This window comes from Camelus bactrianus, chromosome 13, assembly GCF_048773025.1.
Source record: "Camelus bactrianus isolate YW-2024 breed Bactrian camel chromosome 13, ASM4877302v1, whole genome shotgun sequence".
NCBI classification, from domain to species: Eukaryota; Metazoa; Chordata; class Mammalia; order Artiodactyla; family Camelidae; genus Camelus; species Camelus bactrianus.
This window is the reverse complement of record NC_133551.1, coordinates 11,353,703-11,379,579: the sequence shown is the minus strand read 5'-3', so window position 1 is coordinate 11,379,579 and position 25,877 is coordinate 11,353,703. Positions and strand designations below refer to the sequence as shown.

Below are 25,877 nucleotides of genomic sequence, written 5' to 3'. Positions count from 1 at the left end.
AAATTACACAGTCTTATTTACCCTGTGATTCCTCATCTGTCCAAGAAAATAACTGCCCATGGCACATACAGTTACAAGGATTAAAGGAAATCACCAAATTCACAACATATTCAAGGGGCCACCAGTGTGTCCTCAACAGACACATGCTGCCTTTACGGCTCTGACACACGCTAAGTGGGGCGGACGGACGCAGTGAACACTGCTAAGTGCCAGTGTGTTAAGTGCTTCATGTGTGTTATAATATTGTTTACAACTTGCAACAAACTCAGGAAGAAATGAATATTATCATGCCCATTTCACAGATTCACCAACAGGTTAAGGGAAGTTACACTCTAGTCCAAGGCCCTTTGGTGAGGAAATGGCTATTTAAGCCTGAATCTGAGCCCAGGCCTAGGCTACGTCTCTCTCCAATCCACCTGACCACTTGCCTATGAAAGCCACCTGTCCAAAACACAAGTTTGCACAGGCCAGCTCTTAAATGCAATGTGTGCCACTGTTTGTCAATGTTGGTTAATTACCATAAACTGCTCTCCGAAACCGCTACAGAAAAGACAGGTAGACCCACATCCCTACCCACAAAGAAGAGGAGTTCTGTCTTGCCTTCTCCTGTAGTGTGCAGAACACCTTCCCTACACCACCAAATCTTTTTTATATGCTTCATCCGTGTTTATGTTTGCACACGGCATATTAAACTAGAAGGTAACTGCAGTAATTCCATCTCGGTTGCTTTCCAAGGTTGCAGATTATCCTTAATCAGTCCGTGAACGAAAATACTACAATGTGTATGAAAATACTGCAACCATGTCAGTAAACAAAGAATGCTGAAACCAAGTCAACAGCGGCTGCCGCCACCCCCCAGCGAGGACAGGCCTGCAGCCCAGCCTCTGCAGCCACTCACAATGGTGCCCTCTGAGGGGACTCAGAATAAGAAAGGACAGGATACTTGCCCTAGTAGCTAGGTGCTTGTCTAAAGAATGAATTCAGTGAGCCCAAATGTTTGCTTCCTCCCATAAATATAAAAGCACTAAATTCTTTAACTTGAGGTATCTGGTTTTCTTTAGATAACAAGCAATCTTTTATTGTTCCAACTACCTGGTCTTTGTTGTAAAGCTCCTATATATCTTAGCTACTCCCCTAAGTCTTTGGAACAGTCCCTCAGAGAAATCTGAGAGGCTGTCATCCCCGCTGGAGTCCTCTCACCGAATAAAACTTAACTCTTAACTTTTATGCTGAACATTTATTTCAGTCGACACAACTTACAACAAACCCAGGAAGAAGTGAATTTTATCATGCCCATTTTACTGATTCACCAACAGGCTAAGTGAGGTTACATTCTATTCCAAATTCCTATGGTGTGGAAATGCAGATTTAAACCTGAAGCTGGGGTGCCCATGCCTGTGCTCCTTCTCTCTCCCATCTACCTCATCACTTCTCTGTGAAATCCACCTGTCCAATACACAAGTTTGCAGCCGGCCAGCTCTTAAATGCAATGTGTGCCACCATTTGTCAATGCTGGTTAATTACCATAAACTGCTCTCAGAAGCCGTTACGGAAAAAACAGGTGGACCCAATTCCCTGCCCACAAAGAAGAGGAATTCTGCCTTGCCTTCACCTGTAATGTGCAGAAACCCTTCCCTACACCACTAAATTCAAACGTATGCTTCATCCGTGTTTATGTTTGCACAGGACTCATTAAAGAACAAGGTGTCTGCAATAATTCCATCTCGGTTCCTTTCCAAATATACAGATTAGCCCAAATCAGATCCAGAACAGACACAACTCATCAAATCCGCAATGAAACACACTGGATTAAGAACAAAATGCTTGTCCTAGTCCAGAAAACTACGGGTCACTCTTTCTTCCTGTCATTATACAAACCCACCAGAACTCAATAATTTGCTGTCTGCTCATCTGGCAACCAAACTCAGAGAAGAGTCAACTCAGCAGAGTGCCCTACTGGGGAGAACACCCCGCAGCAGCACTGCGAGCTTCTTGCCCTCCCGCATGCTCTGCTGACGCCTAGTGTCCTCCGTGACCAGGCCAAAAGAGCTGTTCCCAACAGCTGCAAAGTCCCACACATTAAATAAAAGCATTTTATTTTAGACGATATGTTACATATATACCCATCTCTGAAAGCAGCTTTTCCAGAAGCTCAAATCTTCAACATTAATCTGCAAAGGCAATCCGGGTCCCCAAGGGAAAGCAAGTCTTAAGACGATGCTAAGGCCTCCAAAGTCCTCTCCAGAACCATCAATCAAACTGCCTGCAGGTCTGCAGCTGCAGGCGGCTACATGTCTGTTTTTAAAGCACCCTCCTCCTGCCTTCGTGTGCTACAATGTCCCTCTACGCCCTCCCATCTAAGGGTAAGAGCAGCCGCTGCAGAACCTTGCAGGGCAGCACTGACAGTACTGGACACAGAGGATCAGAGCTAAACTAAGCCTTCTGATGACACGAGCTTGTCACTCTGTCACTTTACAGATGAAGATATATATAGAGAGGTGGGGTGATCTTGCTCAAAGTCACACAGCTAATAATTGGCAAAGTCTATAACTCTGCTCCTCCCTTCAGTGTGACGCCCCATCTGGGATGCTCACAGGGTTCTCTCGTGCCTGCCTGACCAGTCCTTTCCGGTCACTGATAACCCACCACAGGGTCTGTCGGCAGGCTGCCTTTTCAACATCTTTTCCCTCCAGTTTCTCAGGAAAAAGGCTGCTCCGGCCACTGTATGACTTCCGGCTCACCGAACCCTCCGTGCTCAGGCCAGTCATGCCTGTGTATCCGGCACCCTGCTCAGAGGCTCTTCCGCCCCTGCAGGTGGATTTTTCCACTCTCTGCAGGACACCCCCTCAAGGGAGCCTTCCTCTCGCCCTCAGCATGGCAGGTGTCCCAGGCCACATCCCGAGCTGCCCCATTAAGATAGCTTGTGCCCAGTTCTGCTAGTCAGACCAGCAGTTTCAGAGCCCAGGTTTATGCCCGGGTCACCAGGCAGAACTACTGCCTATCTCCCAGCCCCTACCCAGGTCACCAGGAAGTCACAGTAGGTGCCCCACCCAATCCAGAAGGCTGTTCACTTGCCAGCACTGATGATGACTGCTTTCCAACCTTTGGTCAGTTTCACACAAAATAGCAGCTTTCACTTTGAAGCTGGGGGGTTTCCCTTCTGCTGTCCATCCTTACCGGAAACATCAAGGGAAACCAAATCGCCTTTTCTCAAATCTATTCTGATGACACATTTCCACCCACAATACTCACATACTCAAGAAGTTTGGGTCCACGTGGTTTTGTTTCCCTTACGCTAAGTGGCTCAAAAGACTTTGGGATTCTTTCTCTTTGGAGGGTATTTGTTTGTACTCAGTTTACCCGCTTTAATCTGTTTTTGTCTCTCTCGTCAGGGTCCGTGGCAGTTGCCACTTCTCTCTCCCTACAGCAGCCTCCCTCCCAACTTCTAATCTAGGAAATCAGCTGTGATGAGGGGCCCGGGGGCAGTCACAGAAGATGGATCTAAGGCACAGAGAGGCGACATAAATTGCCCGAGAAAATCAGCTTCAACCCCCAACAGTGTGTCACGTCCCTCTGTTTAACTCTTATGCTAAACTACTTAACTTTTAATAGATTATGGTTATAAACAGATGAGGTATCAAAATACATACAAGGACACACGTCAACTCTAAGATTTTCATTAACTCCACTATTTTGCTTCTAATTATTTTATTTGTATTAAAAGAATTAAGAACCTCTGTAGTCAATATAGCAAAATGTTAATGGGTTTTAAATCCAGAATATAGAGGCATAAGTGTATTACTCACACATTTTTGTATATTCACAAGGTAAAATGATTTGAAGGTCTCTCTCCCCTGCCCCCTACCCACTACTGGCTCTCACCTGAACTCCCAGACCACACATCTAACAGCCTTTCATTTTACCCACAGCTGAACTCATCAGTTTTCCCGCAGAACTCCCTCTGCAGCTTCCCCTCCTCAGAGCACAGCAGGACCATCATTTACCGTATTAATCCACCCAAAAACCCTGGCCTTACTCCATCCTACCCACACAGACATCATTCATCCTTTCATTTTACCATCTAACATGACTTCAATCTGTTCGCTTTTTCCCACTGACCGTCCCACTTCTCAGGTGGAAGCCACAAATACTTCCCACATGGAATCATGAGTCTCCCAGTGGCCCCCCAGCCACTTTTCCCTACTTGACACAAATGGGATTCTGTCACTCCCATGCTTTTAAGACTCTTTTCAAACCCACTGTTCTTAGAAGAAACTCCAAGTTCTTCACCTGGTGAAGGTCTTTGCCATGAAACTATCAGCTCAGGGAGGGGAGGACCCGCCCTCTCCCCTCAGCCCCACCCTCTGGCAGAGCATCACCTCTGGAGGACCTACTGAGCTACACAAGCCTGTATTCTAACCCTGGTCTTGAGTTCTTAGCAAACTGCTTCACTTATCCATACAAATCCAAGGTAGATTAGAAAGATGTTAGATATTTAACTAGACTTTTGATTTGGGGATTTTGCACTAGCAACCTGCAAGTACATGTTCTAATACTTCTGTCTTCTTAAAACCACACCCAGATTTCAGTGGTATCTGTGGAATGCTTTCAGAATAAAAGGAACTGTACTTTCACAGACTTTATGTTTTATAATATGAACAACCTGGACAGGGTCACAAATAGAACCGCCTAAAAAGTGACAGAAGACGGGTTAGAAGCATAAAGCAACAGGTCGCAAGGACAGTAAGAGCAAAGTTGTTTCTCCAAATCCACCCTAAAAAGTGAAAGAACAGAAAATTCTGAATTTTGAAAGTAAAAGACTATCATATAAAAAATAAAATAATCCTCTTCATCAGGGTTTCAAGATCTGACTGCAGAATTTTTAGCAGGCCATACTGAATCCTAGCACAGAAGAATCAGATGGACTAGTGGTGAGTAAGTTCCAGGAAAACGGCAGTAAAACCTCCACTTGTAAGAGGACACACAACCACTTGTCGAAGGTGATTGTAAACCACATTCTGGAGAAATTCAGAAGATTCAGGTTCCACTTCCAGATGGTGATGACAAGGAAGAACCTCTTGGATGCACGCTTTTAACTGAGTCACCGGCATTCTAACACTGCAGGGGGAAAAGGAGGCCCTCAGTCAAGAGCAGAGGTGTTCCTGTCGTGTTTCGCAGGCCGCGCCTCGGGCACTCAGCGCCCTGCAGCAGCCCGGCCCCAGGCGAGGACATGCAGCGTGGCCCCCCAAAGCAGGAAGGGCACTGTGCTTGAGAAAACCCACCCCTGATGTGGGCAAGAGGGGCTGGTGGGGTTGAGTGAACCTATAAATGCCCACAGAAACACACCTGCATTCATTCAAGTGATACAACCAAAAGTAGCAGGCTATTTTGCAAAATTTCAATTGTCAGTGGAAATTTTACCATTCCTTTCTGCTTGTCCCCTGCACTCTGAGACAGGCTCAGGCTCTCTCACACCTGCAGGTCTGATGCAATAGTTGTGAAGTCATTTTACTTTGCTGCGATTGTCCTCGCTTCCCGTATCACTCTGTCTGTCCTCTCTTAACACAGTCGGATGTCTCTCCCTGAGTTCCTTGCTCCTGCTCCTCAGAACCTGAGATAAAGGGCAAGTGAAGACACATGACCAGAAAAGGCACTGTGGACTTGAACAAAGTCCTCAGTGACCCCCTAGGTGAGTGCTGCCTACCTGTCAACTTCAGTTCTCAAGGTTCTGCCCAGGGTGACATCCAGCCAGGAGAGTGGCCCAGGCCAATTAAAAGCTGTGTGGCTTGGGTGCGGGGACAGGTGCAGGAGCAGTTTCTGGAGCCGGGCCCCTCCACACCTCTGCTCCCCTCTCTCCCTAGGCCCAGCTGCCAAGCCCCCAGCCTCCCTGATCTTCTGCATTTCTCTTCTACTCTACTCCAAACAATTTTCCTCTTCCTTTTTTCCCAAATTATCCCCAGCTGGAGTGATTTTTCAATCACAGTATCTGAAAAAATTTCCTGCAGCCGAAAAAGAGGTCTCCAGAGGGCAATGCCCATACGCTGTTTCCTGAATAGAGCCCCAGGCTGGGGGGACCCTCACCAACACTCCTGGGGGCATTAGACATGTTGCGGGGTCAACCACCCTCAACAAGAGTTTGCTGAGACCCCAAGACCCGCACAGCATCCCTGCTCACAAAAATGTAGTCAGCCCACTTATCAGTTATTAAGAAGCAAAAATACAAAATTGCTTATGTTTCTTACTAAAATTATTTATGAGATGGAAAAAGAAATTGTAATAGGAAAGAAGAAATCTGACTCCGTGTTGGATCTGTTCCTTTGGCTTTAATCCTTTGCCCTGTTTTCTAGGCTCAGACTAGTTAGCTCTACACCTTTTGTGAAAGAAAGTTGACTTTAGCCTGAAATATACAGGAGAGCCTATTCTCTGGGCTCTGATCTTTAAGGATGTTAGCTCTTCTGCACTTATGTAGAGAGTTTCAAGTTGCAAAATAAAGAATAACCTTATTTTTGTTGAAGGTTTTACAGGGGCACCATGATTTCACCCACATGGACAGCTGCAAGGACAAAGGACACCAAGGACAAACAATTCGTACAGCAAGAAGTCTGCAACAACCAACCACACCCCCTCCCCTTTGCAGTATAAAAGGAGCATGAATTCTGACTTGGGGAAGAGGGTTCTCCAGGAAATCAGTCTGACATGTTCTGGGTCTGCCAGCTTTTCAGATAAAGTCACTATTCCTTGCCCCAACACCTCATCTCCCAGTTTATTGGCCTGTCATGTGGCAAGTAGAATGAGTTTGGACTCGGTAACAAAATACATTGGAGTTAGTATGTCTCCACTTCTTCCTCATTTCCAATATGTAGCATGCACATCATTTATGATCTAGTGAAAATAATTCATCAAAGACAACAATAACAAGAAACTCACCTAGCTATCAACACTGAAGTCACAACCTATTAATTTTACATGCCATTTAACAACAAAACCAAAAAACTTAATATAAAGGCTTGATTCCATGGAAATAAAATTATTTCTAGTCCTACAAAACTTTTTCTTTTCTATTTTCTTTTCTTTTCATTATTGAAAGGAAAATAAAAATCAAATCATTTTATTTCACGTATTTTTGTTATAGCCACATATTTTAAATACTACAAAGAGATTTAAATTGCAACAAAAAAAGTTCACATATTAGTATAAATATATATATACAATCAATGGGGATTAGGAAAAGAATAGACATTTACTAAAAACCCACTGCACATCCAGTCTTTTACAAGCATATCCTGGAATATAAGCTCTATGATCCAGGGGTCCCCCACCCCCCTTCTCATTGCCAACTCCCTTAGTAATCAACTACCAAGGCACCAGCATAGAACCACGCAATCAGTATTTTAGGTATAAGTGAGGCAATTAGCTCATTCAATTCTAAAACAAAAACCCTAAAATAAATACTGAACTTATTTACAGATAAAGAAAATTGGACACAAAAAAGTAAACTTTCTTCCTCAACGTCACGAAGCTATTAACTGGTAAAGGCAAGATTTGAACTCGTCTGCCTGATTCTAAAAACTAAGGTGGAAATCCCATTCCACTTGTGATGGTCCAGCAGCACAAACTATCACCCTATCTTTGTTCAGATCAAGCCTTAGACAGCCTGAGACAGCACCCCTTTCCTATGGAATTCGAGGGCAAATGATAAAAATAAGGGTTTTATATCCAGCAGTTTTCTTAGGTCTCATTTACATAAAGTGTCAGCAGGTCAGCAGAAAAACTCTGGGCAATGTGAGTGGGTCCAGAGCTTTTTGCTGATAAGAAACTCAATCTATCAGGATAGAGTGACATTCCCATGAGAGGCCACATGGACATAAACTAAAGGCAGCTGAGCAATGAAAACTAGCAAGACCCTGGAACTCAAGCAAGAAGGATACCTGCCATCCCACACCCATTTGCCTCTTCATCCATGTGGACACAATGTCAGGAGACCCAGCTTCTTGTCCAAGTTACACCATCATGGATTCTCACCCATAAAAAGTTACAACTCTATGCTGTCTTAAGTCCTTTCCAACTCAAATATGATGTCACCAATATCTAAGCAGAATCCCTATGTCTCCACTTCCTCTCTTCTAGTAGGAGAATAATTCTATGGCCACAGAGAAATCCAATAAAAAACCATGCATGAAGCCAGGAGAAAGTCTGCTTAAGAGACTTTGCTCTCATGCTCAGTGAATGAAAACTCAGAAAAAGTGGTCCTTCTCCCTCAGGAATTGAGAGGTAGCCAGATGTGTGTGTGTGTGTGTGTGTGTGTAAATCAAATACAGTCAAGTCTGGGATGTGAACAGATTTTTTTATGTCACTGTCATTTCTAGGGAATGAGCCAACTTTTAAAGTAATTTGAATCTAGTGTTCTGAGAGAGTCTCAGGATCTTTTGGTGGAGGAAGGGAAAGGAAAGGAGGAGAGGTAATGAAGCAAAGGAGTAAGTATACTGCTAGGGAAAGGCAAAACATTAATTTTGTTCCTACTGGCATAACATACAAATTAGGAACTGTCTTTCTCCCGATGTCTTGACGAGCACTGAGTTGCAGAAGAAGCGACAGCCTATTTCTCACTGAGCTTGTGACTATACGTGACATCTTGTAGACACAGATAATTTACCCTGAACAAATGCTAGCAGCAGGTTGTAATTCTCCTGTTTTGAGAGACAAGGAAACAGGAGTTCAAAGAGGGTAGATAACTTGACAAAATTCAGAGGACCAGTAAACAAGAGAGGATGTATTCAAACTCAGATCTGAATGCAGAGTCTCATCTTCCCACTCCCAAGACTGCAAAATCCTTAACACACAGGCTCCCCAGCTCCCCTGCATTGTTCCTGGCACCAAGCATTTCCCATGGCAGAGGTCTCCAGTTCTCACAGACACAGTGCTCTGTGCAGCCAGTGACCTTCATCGGATCTTGATCACCTACCTGCCACGCCCACCAGGCTTCACCATACAGGCAGGAAAGCTGGCTTTCAAGTGCATACGAAGCCACCCCCTGTCTAACCTGGGTTCTTCTGGGGCTTCTCCAGCCTAAAGGCAGCCATGAAACTGCTCACAGTTTGTACATGAGCCACACTACCTCTCTCCATCTGTCTCCCCACCTATACTACTTAGCTATGACCATTTTGAGAATCTTGGAAACAAATTTTTAAAAACACAAAAGAAAGGATTCTGTAACAAGTACTTAATACTTACAATTTTAAATGACAAGTTACAAAGTGAGTATTTACAAACCGAATCTGCCTTCCTACGTGTCAGTTTGAACAGTTAAAATATATAATAGCAAAAAATTTTCACTTACAAAATTAACAAAAACATCAACAATAATCTGGAATAAACTCTAAAACAATGCCCATGTTTTACATGGAGAAAGTACAGGACTGTACTGAGTGGTAAAGTAAGAGGTGTGAATGTAGAGACATCAACATATTGTATGGAGGAAAGTAGTTTTGTAAAGATGTACGTTCTCCGAAATATAATCAAAACTTACTAAAAAATCCCATGACAACTCTTATCTGTTTTTTTTTTTAACTTGAAAAAAGTATTTTAGAATTCTTCAGGAATAATAAAGTCATAATACTAGCCAAGAAAATTAGGGATGGAAAAAAGAATAAAAAAAAATCGCATTGTCAGATATTAAATAAATTTTTACAATATGTTAGATATAGCACTGGAATAAGAAAGTAAGATTGACAGAAATAAACCATGAGCTCAAAAAGAGACTCTAGTATATATAAGTATTTTTTACAGGTGGGATTTCAAATCAAAGAGCCAAGTATGAATTCAATAATTGTCTTGGGACAATCAGAGAATCACCTGGAAAAAACAAATTCTATTCCAGTCATAATGACCACAAGAAAATTTACAGATAGTGATGTAAATATTAGAAAGTACTAATAACAGCAAATATAACTCTTTTCTCATATTAATTCAACTTCTCATCTCTATAACAAGTACTATTATCATCTCCATCTTAGAGATTAGAAAAACCTACAGAAGAGATGTATACCATTATAAGAAAGTATTTCTAAGAATAAAATCAAGGATAAAACCCAAAGAGAAGACATTTACTATCTTAAGATTATTTTGGGCCACAACAAAAATAAACCTACTGAACAAAATGAAAGGCAAGATATGACAAGTAAAAGCTCGGTGATACATGTTGATGAAGACAAGGGGTTAATATTCATAACATACAAAGAGCTGTCACAAAGCAACAAGAAGCTCCCTCACTTAAATGTGTGCAAAGGACAAAAGGGATCATTCACTTTTTAAAAGTCAGATGGCTAATGAGTGAAAAATGCTCAATACCTCTCTGGTCATCAAGTGCAAACTAAAACAAAGAAAAAGCACTTTTGCTCATCATATTGGCAAATGTTTTTAAAAGATATTCTAGCTAGTGTCCATCTTTGAGAGAACAAACTGTTAGCGAACTTTTTGGAGGACGACATATCAATGGATATGTAAACCCTGAAAAACGTGTGTACACACACACTGAACTCCACTTTTAGGAATCGTTTCACTTAGAAAAAAAAAATCAGTTCAAAAACATGTACTCATCAGAGCATTTGCACAGCACTTTTTACAATGGTGGGAAGAAAAGCTGAAGTGAAATCATATCCAGCGATAGAGAATTGGTTACATAAGTTATTCTACATCTTTTCATTCCCCACAGGAGAAGGAATTTCTAGAGTCACTTGAAAGCAGCCTGTGATGTATGTAATTGTCACATCCAGGGACTGAATTTCCAGAAACCTTAACTAAAGGAATACTCATTCAAGGTCACAGGAATGTTTGTAAAAGAAGGATGCCAGTCAAACACCATTTCTGACAGTGGAAAATGGAGAAAACTTAAGTATCCACCATCAAGACAATGATGCCGTAAATCAAGGCGAGCTGTAGGCACTAAGGGGCCAGCGTTTCGGCGTGGTCCAAGGCCTTGTCCACAGTACTCTCCCACCGAAGGTGTCCTTGCACAAGAGACCAAACCTACATATCAGGAGACCCCACTACTCGATCTGAAAGGACCAGGTGAGTCTGGAGTGGGAGGAAGTCTATGATATACCCCTGAGTGAATAAACTGAGCTGCAGAAAACATATAGTATGGCCTTATTTTTCAATAAAGCATATATACACACACATATAGATAGATTTCTGATATACGTGTATGTATGAATGTGTATATATATATGACATAGGCATAAAGGTCATGACATATATACACCACATTTTCAGCAGTTTTTACTCTCAGGAAAAAAGGGGAATGGATGTAGGGGCTTTTTGGTACCACCACAGTTCTCTTTTCAGTACTTCAGTTAAGTATACTTGGAATTTCAAAGTTTATTTAAGTCCGAACTAAAATGGAAGATGCCTCCACAAGACAGAATGCTATACTGGTCATTAAAAATCATGCTAGGGGGGATAGAATACTGTAGAAAAACGTGAAATAAGCACAATGGAAAATGGAGGTCTCCACACAGAAAAAGGCACAGAGTGCTCGCTGGTTTTTATGACAGAGGAGATACACAATGATGAAAAGAACAGAAAATAGATGTTAAAGTGTTAATTATTATCTCTGAGTAGTGGGATCAGGATAGACCCTTTTGCCCCTTTTTTCAGACTTTTATATTAAATACACATTATTTTTCATCTAAAAAAAGCATTTTTAGATGTCTAGTACCACACATTGAAAAAAATACACGAGTACTTACAGAAACAATAACTAGGAGACACGGCAGCAGCGCCACACAATGTAGAACGGGCGATCCTGATTAAAACCACGCAGTTACATAAGGACCCACAAAGTGAGAGCACCTGCTGTAACAGGGCGTGGCCGCCTTCTATTTGCCAGTTGTGTCTTCAGGGCTGAGGCAGTTCTGAGAACGGCCAGTGTCAGTGCTGGTGTCTGGATGGATGCCACTGGAGGTGAGGGCACCTGCAAGCCGAGAGGAAGAACAGAAATCATCCTCTGCTTTTTCTGTCTTGTTTCTCTGTTACTTTTAAAGAGAGGCATAAATAAGATAAACTAAATCTTCCCTACTGAAATTTCAGTAATGAAACCGTTTTCAAAGTGTTCACAACTTATATTCTGACTATAACTGTCTTATCAACAAAGCATCATATTTATTAAATGTTAATTAACACAGTTAATTAACTACCTGTTAAAACCTATTAAAGAACATGAAATGCACTACGTGAAAGCACCACGCCTGCAGTAACTACCTTAGCTGTCTTGACGGCAGTGCAGTCAGCCCCCACCATCCCGTGGCCCTGAGCTCCTGATGCTGGTAAGAGAACACGCTGCCGCCTCAGATGGAGAGAAATGGTGAAAGTGTTTTCTGAAATCTACAGCACTGACAAAACATAACTGACAAATCCCAGGCTCCTTTGAGGCTGTCATTTTATGTTTCTGGCCAACCACAGTCAATGAGCAGAACCACCCCATTCCTGAGTCATGGGACTCACGTGGGAAGAAATTTTGTAGAAATTTCCAGGCACAGAATGTAACCAACTATATGTAGAACTCTGACAAAAGAAAAGATGAAATACTCTGATGTTGAAGACACTCAAAATATTCTCCTAAGCCTTAGTAGCTGGAAAGGCTGCGCTTCTACTCAGCCACTTATTTATTTCACAGCCAGTGAACATCTCCCACAAACCCTGTTTCCCTGTGTCTGCTGGGAGCCCCAGGCACACTCTTGCTGTCGATCTTATAAGTCACAGGGCAGACGCGTGTCTCTCATGCCTGCCACCCTCACACAGGCTCGCCTCCTAGCCTCACTGTCTGAACTTGGCCCCATTTTCTCACCTGTTTATTTGGCATCTGTTCTTCTGTAAGCTGCCTGAAATGCTTTTTGGAACAAGTCAGAAGAATGAGTGGGTATAGAAATGGACAGTTTGACAGGTGAGAGGTGGGCAGACAGACAGAGAGACTCCAAGAAAAGGGGAACAAAGAAAATTTCCTGTGCAGAACCCTCTTCTAGTCAGGGAAGAAAACCGCCACTGAGACGTGTGAAGAGGCAGGTGGCTTAGGGCTGTTTCCTGGATTCCATGAAAAGTCACACCAAGAGATGAGAGGGTAGAACTATAAATAATAAAAGAAAAAAGCATGCATGCTTGAAAAATATATCTACAATATGTACTTTCTAAAGAATAGATTCAAATCAGCAGGGCCCAATAACACAATCCTTGGGTATTTACAGAAATGAGAATCCCATCTCCAAAACACAAGGCATCCCTTAGGAGCACTGAGAGTCTTCACGGGGCGGTCATAAAGCCGTAACCACAAAAGCTATGCTCTCCTGCACTTACGAGGAACGAGCAGCTGTGCTAGGGCTGCCCACGTGTGTCACTTACACCCCCCAGCACCTCTATGGGGGGGAAGCCTAGGGAGCCCCGTCTCTGCAGGACAGAAAACTAGTCCGAGAGATGCTAAGGCGGCCTACCAGTTCTCCATCTCACAGGACTGGTCATTCCAGAGCAGGACTCGAACTCGGACCCACGTTTGTTATCATGGTTCTACCGTGCTTTGTGTGCTTATTTTGTGTGTAAAACATTTGTTTCTGGCATGAAAGGACATTTAATAAATGATCGGTTGTCTTGCCTATCTCTTTAGCTCACAATCTTTATATTTTTGAATTGTACTCTTTTCCCCTGGAGAAAGGAACGGAAAGAACAGTGGTCAGAATGAGCTGGGGCTCCATTCTTTATTTGTTACCTCATCTCATCCAAGTCCCCAACCAGGGAGAAGGATCAAATGTCCTCTTCATCTTTTAAAGAGAGGTCTCCAGTGATGGTGACTTACTCAACTCCAAAACCAAGTCTGGGGAAGGGCACATGCAGCAACCAGAGCAGTATCATGTATAGGAAGGTGAAAAGAGCTCAGGGGGTCAGCCTGATTTAATTTCAATCGATAAAAGAATACCACACACTAAAAATACTAGCATGCAATGGATTGGCTCTTTCTTGACATCTAGCAAGTTTCCACAGCCCATATGTAACATTATCGTGAACTAGTGAAAGGAAGAGTCCACAGATAGGGAAAATCAATGCCACAGGCAGGCTGAAACCCAGGCTGGAGGAAAGGAAGGGAAAGGGCATAGTTAAGAAAAGGGGAAAGTCTGGGAAAAAGATATCATCACAAGGATTCTTAAGCATCATTCAGCAATCATAAAATCATTCATTAAAGAAAGAGTTACTTAGGTCCTATTTTGTGCAAGATTTTACAGAGGGCAAAGAAAGACCGCAGGGTCCATGGTAGCAGCAAGTGGTGGGGCTATAATACAGTTCTCATTCTGGTACCTTGCACATTTTTACTCAGTATAAAGGGAAAAAATAAAGAAAAATAATACTATGTAAACTCTACACATTGTTGAAATAAAATTAAAGAAGACCTAAATACCTGGACAGACACACCACGCACATTCCTGGATCAGATGACAGTGCTCTTGGAATGTCAGTGCTCCACAGAGCGATCCATATATTCAACGTGGTCTCGATCACAATCCCAGTGGGCTCCTCTGCAGTAACTGACTAGCTGCTGCTACAATTCATATGGGAATTCGAGGGTCTCAGTAACCAAAACGTACTTGAAAAAGAAGAACAACGTGAGAGGACTTGTAATTCTCAATTTCAAACCTTACAACTGTATCTCCAGGTGAGATTAGAGGCCATTTTAACTTATTAATGTGTTTATCCTTATTTTCTAAATTCTCTACAACGAATATACCTGTTAGAATAAGAAAAATAAAAAGTAAGGTATCTTTTAAAACATGCACAACGATTCATTCATTGGGAAAAAATTATTTTAACTATAAAGAGATAAACAAATATCTAGTGAAAAAGGACTACTTAAAAAAAAGGGTGCATTTACATTTTTCAAAAATTGAAAACTGAAAAGCACAAACACATCAAGTTTCTAGGGAGACAAATACAACATATCAACAATTATTTTCAAAAATTCTAATTGAACAATGAAAACTCAAGAAAGGGAATATCGTGATTGACAGCCAACTGCAAACACATGGAGAGCAAAGGCCTAGAAATCACAGTTCCTTTAAATCTGCTACTAACTCAATAGGAGAGGAAATTCCTCCCTGAGGGGACAGTGGAATCCCATGCATAAGACAGGATACACAGTACAAACTGCACTAGAATCTGGGGTGATTTTCTTAGAACAATTCTGAAGTTACAACATTGCTGAAAAACTATAAAAACACTGACAGACAGATTAAAACACACAGTCATATATATTATATAGAAACATATGAAGTCTGCTCCCATATTACATAGAAATACAAACATATTTGTGCATTTATAGGCACTGATTACTTTATCTTAGATAGAATATTTCAACTAAAACAAAAAATCAATAATACACACCTCTTGTCAAATCTACTTGATAAGTTACTCTGCTATGTAACCATAATGTGTCTAAGATAGATCTAAAATTAGTGAAAAAGATCTTTGTATGGTTTCTTGAATTCTCAAAATTCCAAGCTTAATTTTAAAATAGATCTGAGCAGTATTTCTATATTATCTTTTCCCTTGTGAAATGAACAACATAGTCTGTTGTCAAAATTCTGTCCTTACAATGATTCACGAGCACCGTATCCTCACAAAACTGCTGGACAGCAAGGCGCTATCCAGACACTGTGACCAAACAAATGAAACACAAGGAAGACAGTGACACTATTCTGGAGGGCATATAATCTGTGTCAACACCGGGTTTTTATTTGATTGGTTTGATTGGGTAGCAAGATGAAATCAATCAAGTACTTTCTTCTTTGAGCATGCTGTAAGTCATGACTCTTTTCAGTGTCATGAGCAGGAAAGAGTTAAGCATGACTTGATTAGGTCAAATAGCAACAATCATAACCGGAGAGTGAGTAATAAAGAAGTTAACTGATAGCAATACTTCTGCCTACATGAGACCTAAAATAAATCTACACTGATATCCGAAAGGAAAATGAGGAGATGAGGTCCCCAAAGAGAAAAAAAACTAACAAGAAATCAAAAACGGAAACAGTTTTTCATTAACGATTCCAGGAAGGAGTGGAGCATGTTGGTGAAAAGCACAGATGTTGGGGACAAACATGAGGGTCTGAACTCCCACAGCACTGGGTAGCTGTGACACTGATATGTCAGTGAAATTTTCTGCATCTCAGTCTCCTATCCATAGACTGGGGACAACAACCGCACCCATCTCCTAGAACGGTCCTACGAATTAAGTTATTTTATATATAAAATTTTAAATAAAATACCTCAGATTTTATATAATACCCCAAAAGCACAAGGAACAAAGAAAACAGAGATAAATTGGAGTTCATCAAAATTTAAAACTTTGCTTCAAAGGGCACCATCCAGAGAGTGAAAAACCAATACACAGGAGAAAATTTTTTCAAATCATTTATCTGATTAGGAATTTGTATCTCCAAATGAAAAAAAAAAAAAAAACCCTACAACTCAACAATAAAAAGGCAACTCAATTAAAAGGTGAATAAAGGATCTGAAAAGGTATTTTTCAAGGAAAATATACAAATGGCCAATAAGCACAATGAAACGATGTTCAATATCATTAGCTCTAAGGGAAATCAAGTCAAAACCACTAGAAGAAACCGCTTCACATCCACAACAATAGGTTATAATAAAAAAAAAATATAACAAGCACTAATGAGGACACAGAGGAAGCGGAGCAGGCAGCAGTTGCTGGTGAGGACGTAACACAGAGTGGCCACTTTGGTAAACAGCCTGGCAGGTCCTCAGGGAGTTGAACATTTGGTTTTTGAATGACCCAGCAATTCTGCTGTCTGGGCACACACGTAAGAGAACTGAAAACCAATGTCCACATAAAAACTCCTAAAGGAATGTTCGCGGCGACACTACTCATCACAGCCAAAAAGCAGAAACAACCCAAATGCCTATCACCTGATGAATGGGTAAACAGTGGGGCCCAGCCATACAGTGGAATATTATTCAGCAATAGCAAAGCATAGAGTACTGACCCAGGCCACAAAGTGGACAAACATTGAAAACGTTACTCAGTGTGAAAGAAGTCAGTCACAATAGACGATTCCACTTACATGAAGTGACTCGATTTAAATGAAATGTCCAGTACAGGCAAATCCACAGAGAGAGAAGAGTGGCTCACTGGGGCTGGGGGAGGATGGGGAAGATGGAAATATCTGCTTATGCATACGGGGCTTCCTGTTGGGGGGAAGAAAATGTTCTAAGATTGAATGGGATGCACAATTCTGGGCATAGAGTAAAAACCGCTGTACATTTTAATGGGTGAATTGTATTAAAACTGTTAAGAAAAAAAGCACCTCGGGCCAGTACCTTCCCATAGTAATTGCAAATTGCTAAATTTTATTACAGGAAGAAGAAACTGCCCTCAGCATGAAAGCAGGAGATCAGCAAATGTGAGTTAACCGAAATTGGACAAGAGCATTTCACTTGAAACAGTTGCTGAGTGTACACGAAATATTCAGAAATAGGAAAATTAGTTTCACATCACGAAGAAGCATTCTGCTTCAAATGCAGATCAAGGATTCGGCAAGCCCAGCTGCTAGAAATGACCAGAGAAGAAACCTGGTCTGTAAAACAAGCACCAGAGCCAGCAAGGAAGTGGTGATGAGGAAAGCAGGCGGCCGAAAATCTGGAACAGTTTGCTACAAATAATTTCTCTACTGAAAATTCAAAAATAAAATGAAAGTGATGTAATGCTCTGTTGACCTCACGTGAATGGGCTTCCTTCGGTTCTCGACTGCTCTGTAAACCCGATTGAGAGACTCAGGAGAATCAGCATGGCTTCTGGGAGTCCCCAAATGACTGCCCACCAGCACGCTGACCACCATCACATCTGCCAGGGTGGAATTGCAGAGAAGAGACCAACTTCTGAAAGGAAATGTTGACAAGGGAAGAAAAGGCTGCAGTCAGTCCTGGGACAGAGGCCCTCTGAGCAGAGGCCAGAAGGCTTCATGTGAACTGCAGTGGCTCTGAGGTAAGAAGGGACCACGGGGGAGCATATCTCAATTCTCTCCTCTCTCCCCCTCGGGTAGGAGAGATAAAGCCTGCATACTTCTCACCTGGAACTGTGGCATCTGGCTGGCAGAAGTCTTACCAGCACGGAATGATTATACAAGACTCTGTAAAAAGTCAAGAAATCGAGAGGGAGTAGGGAGCCAACTCCACGAGCCTCTCAAATGCTCCCATATTTATTGTGTATAATCAAAGGAAAAATTCATCAACAGTTGTGAGATAGTAAGGAGGAACTTCGGGAAAGACGGGATGAGGCAGAGATTGTAAAATCCACAATGAGTACAAAGGATTAGTGTATCTTTAGGGAAGTCATGGGGTGAGGGGAACAAGATACATTTTTACATATGTGAATTACAAAGCAGACCACCAGACCAGCCAGGTCCTTGTTTTGGGGATAATAGACTATCTAACAGCACACAAGCCCAGCGTTTATTGCTGAGGGCCATGGTCCTTGCTTTGCAACCAGCAGAGTGCTATCTAAAACCTCAACTATGCAAGCAAAGCATTGTCTCTGCTTTTTAAGGCAAGGAGACTGGTGTGAGGATGCACAGGCACTTGCTTGCAAAGCAGTTTCTAAGCATATTTTTTTCTTATCAAAGTTCACAGCCGGCTGAGGTGTGCTACAGATTGTTAAACCAATCATGGGCTTTCACATGGAACCATTATGGAGGACACCCTAGGATGACAAATCCTGCCTCTGGGTCTTTTCCTGCCATCTTCAGCCACTCTAGCAGGGTCTAGGCACATCCGTGAATAACGATCCTACAGAACCACCCACACTCTTAAATCCTGGTGCTTGAAACTTAATTTTAGCTCTACACAACTTACCGTAGAAAAGTTTCAGAAATAAAAGATATGATATCCCTTTTATATCTCATCATATTACTGATTTTTCTGATTGCCCTAAGCTGCTTCTACTTGGTAAAGCACATAATTCTACAGGTGAACTCAGTAATTTCCATTGGGCATATCTATCCATTTTGGGCTCGCTAACTACTATTGGTCAAATATCGATACACTTAATTGATTTATTTGTTTATCAATTTCAGCCGGGAGGAGAGGGAGTGTCACTCTTTTCCTCAGCCCACCCTCAACACTTTTCTCATCAACTCAGGACTCCTGAAAACAAAACAAAGTATTTGTTTCCCTTCTACTCTTTCCACAAACACAACAGGAAACATCAGCCTGGAGAAAGAATTCAACACAAATGTTAAAACAAAAATCTACAAACCTGAAGCAACTCCATCTCCGAATCATGATACACAATGAAATGAGAGTAAGTGTGTCAGGCACAAAGCAGGCGTGAGCCTGACCACCTCATTTCTATTCTTCAAAGGAAGGAAGGTTTTTGTATTTTTTTATCATTCTTTGTCATTGTTTCTGATTATGCCAAAAAATAGTTTATGAAATAATTATGCACTGCAATAACAGATTTTTATTGTATCAAGTATAGATGGCATTCAGAGGGGATAGGAAAACCCAGCTCTGTAAAAAATGCAAAATTTCTTCCCCTGTTAAGAACACATATACAAAATGCAACAGAGAATTCAAATTCATGTGGAGAGGAGCAAAAGCCACAGAACAAAAGCAAAGTCATTACAATGAGTCAATTCAAAATTCACTGGACAAACATGCTCAATGCATTCAAAGAATTTTAAAGGCACACTGCAAACCATTCACTTAATGATCTACAGGCTAGAGGAAGCATTTCCCTCTTTAAAAGACAACAGAAATCAATAGGGTGCCCCAACAAACAAGGACCAAATAACAATCAGGTTTTTAACGGTTCTCAAAAATCAGCATGTTCTAAACATCAAAATCCAGAAATTTTAAACATTCATTCAAACCAAAATGAAACAAGGATTTCAAAAAAAAAAAAAAAATAACAAAGAAACTAAGCACACAGATCATGTACATAGATTAATAAGCATGTCTTGTACCGCTGGAAGAAAGAACAGGCTATAGCCTTTTACTTGAAAAATAAAACTACTTTTAAAGATAACTGCTAAAACACATTTCACCATTCATGTTGCCTTCAAAAATCTGAGGCAATTGTATCTGATCAGAAAAGCAATTCTGGGTAATATTATGTTACAATTCAGCGTCAGTTTGCTTTAGAATAAAAAAGAAAAGCTACTGTTCCTCAAATCCTGCACAGAGTGTGAAGTGCCTCCCGGCCTCTTTCTCCTCCCGTTTTCTAAGCTCATGCTCCCCAACCCTTCTGAAACAAGTATGACAACCTCTTATTCCCAATATGCCAAATGACAAAAGAATATCAATTTATTTGTGTAAATATATGCCTACACCTTGAACTTGAGGAGAAAGGTATCAGAAGTCTATATGGAACTTATTTCTACCTTCCTGAAATCACACACACAAACGTTCACACAGACACAGACACATACCCCCTGGATTACTGGACACTTCACAAGCTTAGGAATTCCAACTTCTAGAAGATAACTTTGTAGTTAGTTTAAAATACAATTCTGTCAGCTTTTGAAAGCCTTGATCATCTGCTAAACCATCCAAATATCAAAGAGACCCAATTAGCCTTCTCTGTAGAATGTAATTTCCATTGATGTCAAAACAGACCCTAAGAAGTACTGGATCAAAGACTCGTGTTTATCACTACCTATGATCGTTTTTAAGCACATTAACAGATTCAGAAATGTATGTCTCAACAACATTTATTCTTATTGAAATAGCATACGTGTTCAAATGTCTATACAGAGACTAGGTCCCATGATGGTGTTTAAGATCTATTTTGTGTATTGCAATATTTATTTTCAAGTGCAGACAAGGAGGGTGTGTATTACTCAGTTGTAGAACACCTACTTAGCATGCACAATGTCCTGGCTTCAATCCCCAGTACCTCCAAAAAAATAAATAAAAATAAGTGCATATTTAAAAATAAGAATAAAGTTATAAAAAAATACAGACTAAAAACCACTGCAATCTAGCTGCTACAATTATACTAAAAAAACAAGGGTTTCTATCAAACACTGACTATATGCCAATCACAGAGACAATCACAAATCACACCTGACAACCATCACGTGTGATTCTCAGCAAACCTACTAAGTAGACACAGATGAGCAACCCGGCACTGCGGATGAGGAGATGGATCTCGGAGGAGCCGTGGACGCTGACCGTCCTGCTCCCCGCGACACCACGTCAGCCCAGGGCAAGCGCTGACAGAGCTGCTCTGAGGGGACACCCAGCTGCATGGAGCCTTGGGGCACTGGGGAGTCCCAGAAAACACTAAAAATTGTTCAGTGAAAAACCAGCTCAAATATATTACATTGTGCCACATCCTTTAAACAGGGAACATGACTGAGACTTTTTGATGCCTCCGTGTCCTTTCCGCCATCATCAATTATTTGCCCACTCAGCGCGACCAGTGATGAACTGGACCCCATATGAAGTGCACTCAAATGGCAGAGCTTTTAAAGCTGTTTTATGAAGTTTGTAAGACTCTGTCTATGCCTCACACAGGTGGTCATCCGTCACTTCTCACCGGTGTGGACGTACCACCTGAAATCACTCCTTTCTCCTTTTTAAATTCCCTTCATCTAAACCAGACTTTTCAACAGCAAAGCAGCAGCTCAACCACAGACAGTGGACAGCTTCTCACCAAATGGACACGAACAGCCCATTGGACTACCTGGAAGCCCTTTTCTTCTATTAAACCCACTTCCGGGTACTTCATCATTTTCTGATTGGTGGACTTGGCCACCGAGTGGCCAACTCATAGAGCTCCCAGCCTCATATCTGGGGGTGGGAGAGGACCCTGCTGTTTGGAGAAATCAGTGAGGAAGGCGGACATCCTCCAGCCAGGTCTGCACGGGTAGAAGTGCAACAGTGTGCTCAGAAATTATACCGTTAGCATCCCTGGGCTCCCATGGACTGGTTTCACATTAACCAAACTCATGACACACTGATGCAAGAAAACCAGAAACTTATTAATGTAACAGAAGAAGTGAAACTATAAACCGGGCTGAAATATCAGAGTTCAACCATAAGTACATTTTCTCCTCCACAGCCCAATCACAGGCAGGCAGTCACATGGCAACCATGGACAGAAGCAGAGCAGGAAGGGTTTCGAGATTAACTCAATGGACTAAATTTCTGTTATACGAACAGATCTACTGCCTAGAAAATAATTAACGCTAATCACAGTGCACACTTCGTGGACAGTGGCCGAGACATGACAGTGAGCACCTGTGTAACTCTTCTTTCCCTGTCCTTTCTGGGCTAAGTGATGCAAAGTGGTACAAAGATTCAGGGATGCAGATACCTCTAAACACCCAAAGCCCATTTCTGGGAGCCTCAAAACCAGACAGCCAGGGTTTAAATACCAGCTCTGCCACTTACTAGCTCTGTGACCTTGGCCAACTTACTTACCCTCTCCATGCCGAAATTTCCACACTGTATAACTGGGATAACAATCAAACCTTCCTTACTCGCTTGTTGAGAAGATTGAAGGATTCATTTCTGTAAAACTCTCAGAAAAGAATGTAGCACATTTTTGGTGTTCAACAAATGTCAACTTAATATAAAAGTGATTTACAAGTCTCCCTTCTAATAATATTATGTGTTTCCTGGCTAGTATAAGTCCCAAAGAAAATCCTTATTTCTCCTTTTATAAACTCTTGGGGAGCACCCTCCTATTCCATCCCACCACCTGTTTAAACTAGGGAGGGGATGCCTCCTCCCCACTCCTCTGGGCCATGGAGAGTGCTTCTCCCTTCATACCCCTGGCCGCTGGATCACAGCTAGCCCTCGTCACACTAACAGGGTGAGGTGTGAGTCCGGGGAGACAAGCAGGGAATGTGAAAGCCTACCTTTCCCTCCAGTGTTGGTCACCATTGGGAAGCACCTGGGATCCTCAGCTCCATGTCAGGACAGCCCTGTGCATGAAGGGGCAGGTCCTCTCAAGGGAAGGCTAGCTGTGGCCCAGAGCTACCTGGGACAGGGTGAGTCTCTAATTCTGGGACACAGTATCATGACACACATTTTCCCACAGCCCTGAAGTTCATGGAGAACGTGGCTTCATCAGTAACAAAGAAGACATTTATCGCCTGCCTACTCTTTTGTGTCATATCTCAGTTGGCTGCTGGAGACAACATGCATATAAGTATTGGATCCCCATAGGCCCCAACATATATGAAGTAACAAAATATTCTGTGGCTTAACGTTGGTTCAGTGTGACTGTGTAACAGTTCTGACTCTGCTGATGCTTAATTATGGGTATAGGAACTATGGAACCTCCTCAAATATCTTTCATCATAAAACCAGCTTTTCTTGTTTTCCTGTTTCTTAGTAATTGCCAAAGACTATACAATGATGGCTTCACACCAAACAACAGCTAAAGATTATGAGCCCTCTTGACATACCCACTGTGGTAAACACTTTACATAATTTCTAATTCTCACAATTCTACAAAGCAGATACCAACGTCCCAATCTCACAGACGAGGGAAAAACTCAGAACGAACTGACTCAGGCTCACATGGCTCAGTGGCAGCGCGTGCACGCAAACCCAAGTCAAAAAACTACACCCCTTCCTATATGTACCAAATCTCCTACCACCAATTAACACACAGCAGCGGGGTCAATACTCAGGGAACCCAGCACACTTTTCAGATTTAAGGTGCTCCAGAGGCCGCTACTAGCTGTTTTATAAATTCCCGGCTCACTGGTTTCTAACACTGGAAGAAAAGTCCGATTTTGCCATTGTTTACACAGCAAGTCTGAGATGTTCACAGCGAGATGACAGAATTAAATTAAAATATAAGCAGAACAATTTTTCAAGGTAGACAGACATAATGGACATTGTGCTATTCTGAAGCATCAAGCAAAGAAATCAAAACAAAATAACGTTGTTTAAGCCTTCTTTAACAAACAGGAAAATTAAGACGGTAAGAAGGTGCAACAAGCGCCACCTATGGCTAAAAAGACCTTCCAGGTTGCCAGGAAGCATGCAACACAAAAATTGCCTGTAGGATCAGAAACGAGAATCAGATAACTAAAAGCTTCTGTAGCACATACTGCACTTTGCTTCGGGGGAAGCGAGGGTAACTCAGTATTTAATCTGATATTGCTAATACTCCTGAATATAAACAAAAGACACAGGCTCATGGAAACTCATCTTAGAAGAGGAAAGAATCCAGTCCAGCCACTTCATTTTACAGGAGGGGAGACTGAGACATGGGATCTGTCCTCCTTGCAATCGGCAGCAAATCTCTCCTAGGCCTCATGTCTTGCACTGTGGCAAAAACGAACAGATCTGTACTAGGCCTATATTCATAAAAGTCGTGTCTGTATTTTTCCGAAAGTAGGTTATCTAAGTATCTTGCAACATACTTCTCAAAATTCAGGAAATCATACGTTTGTTGAAATACAAAAACATTTATTTACATAATAAAACAGCATGAGCTTTATTGTCTCTATTAAAAAAGTTACATGTCAAATCAATGTTTTGATATTTTAAACCTGTAAGAGTGCAGGAAAAAAGATCAAAATTTTCTTTAATCACAAAGAGAGAAGCTTATTCCCTGAAAATGATCAATGTGGATGTCAGAATCCAACGAATTTAAATGTCTGAGTGGATGGTTACACGGCAACATGATATCTGAGTTCTAACAATACACATTCTGTGTAAATAATCTTCAAGGTCGTCTGCTTAAGGCAATTTAACTAGTCCCTGTCTCACTAGAATGATACAGATTTCATTAAAACTTCATAGTGCACTAAAAAATAAATGAATCCTTCTTACTTTAAGCCATATTCATATATATCATATATATACATATTAAATATGCATCAGTAATAAGCCACCCTCTTTAGTATTCTGAGTTGATCCTTCTAAAATATCTGTCATTGTGACAGCACATTTTTACTAAGCACCTCTTGAGTTCTTTGTATACAAGGCTACTAACTCTCACAGTCAGAGAAGTTAAACGATATTACTCAAATTTCACAAATGAGGAAATGTACTTAAGCCATGAAAACAACTTATATATACATCATCAGGAAACAAAAGAATAAAGATTTTCTTAAAATATTCACTGACAATCTTTTCTTCCATATTAAGACTACATAAAACCAATTCAGTCTTTGTAAGTATTTCTGTCAATAAGGGCCACTAGAGAAAAACAAGTAACATCATCAGCAGTGGTTGGACTTTCAAAGCCCCCTTCTCATTTGCACTATAATTATTTTTAATGTTTTGTTTTTAGTGCTTACAGAGCACTAAAATACATAAAAATTAATTTTTTATGCCACTACCTGAGAATTAAACATCTGTGAAAATGTACAATTTTAATTTATGCCACTGTGTCTCACATTCTCACTGGTGTCTCCCCTTTGAAGGCCTCATCAGGCTGAGATCACTAAAATCGGCCATTTATGGAGTCACAGGAGTTCGGGTAACGACTCAAAGGGAGGCTGATTAGAGAAGCAATTAAGAACGCATCCTGTGCAGCCTGGGTTCCAGCACCGAGCTAGCCACCGCCAGCTGCGTGTGATTTGGGACAAGCTGCTCCATCTCTCAATCCCTCAGCTGCAAAAAAGGAGACAATGATACCTACCGTCAAACACCTGCTATGAAGTAAAATATCAGGAAAGTATTTTAGCCTTAGGGAGGTGTCCACTCAGAGCGAGTTTGGTCATTATGTTGATGAGGATGTCTGTTAATAAATTGAGCTAGACCAAAAAGGAGAAATCACCTTAAAGGAGAAACATTTTAAGCCAATGAACATTTCCTTTTGGATGGATTGCAGAATATTCTATTCATTTTTT

At 41.4% G+C, this 25,877-nt stretch overlaps 1 long non-coding RNA gene across 7 annotated transcripts in view; it reads right to left on the bottom strand.

Moving 5' to 3' along the window:
* LOC141579681 (uncharacterized) overlaps positions 1–25,877 on the bottom strand; it is an 84,614-nt gene that overhangs the window by 49,515 nt on the left and 9,222 nt on the right. For all 7 annotated transcript variants that reach the window (XR_012511543.1, XR_012511544.1, XR_012511541.1 and 4 more), the window contains exons 2-3: positions 14,438–14,623; positions 11,748–11,971 (exon numbers count right to left, since the gene is read on the bottom strand). This is a non-coding gene — a long non-coding RNA (uncharacterized LOC141579681). The remainder of the gene's footprint in view (positions 1–11,747; positions 11,972–14,437; positions 14,624–25,877) is intronic.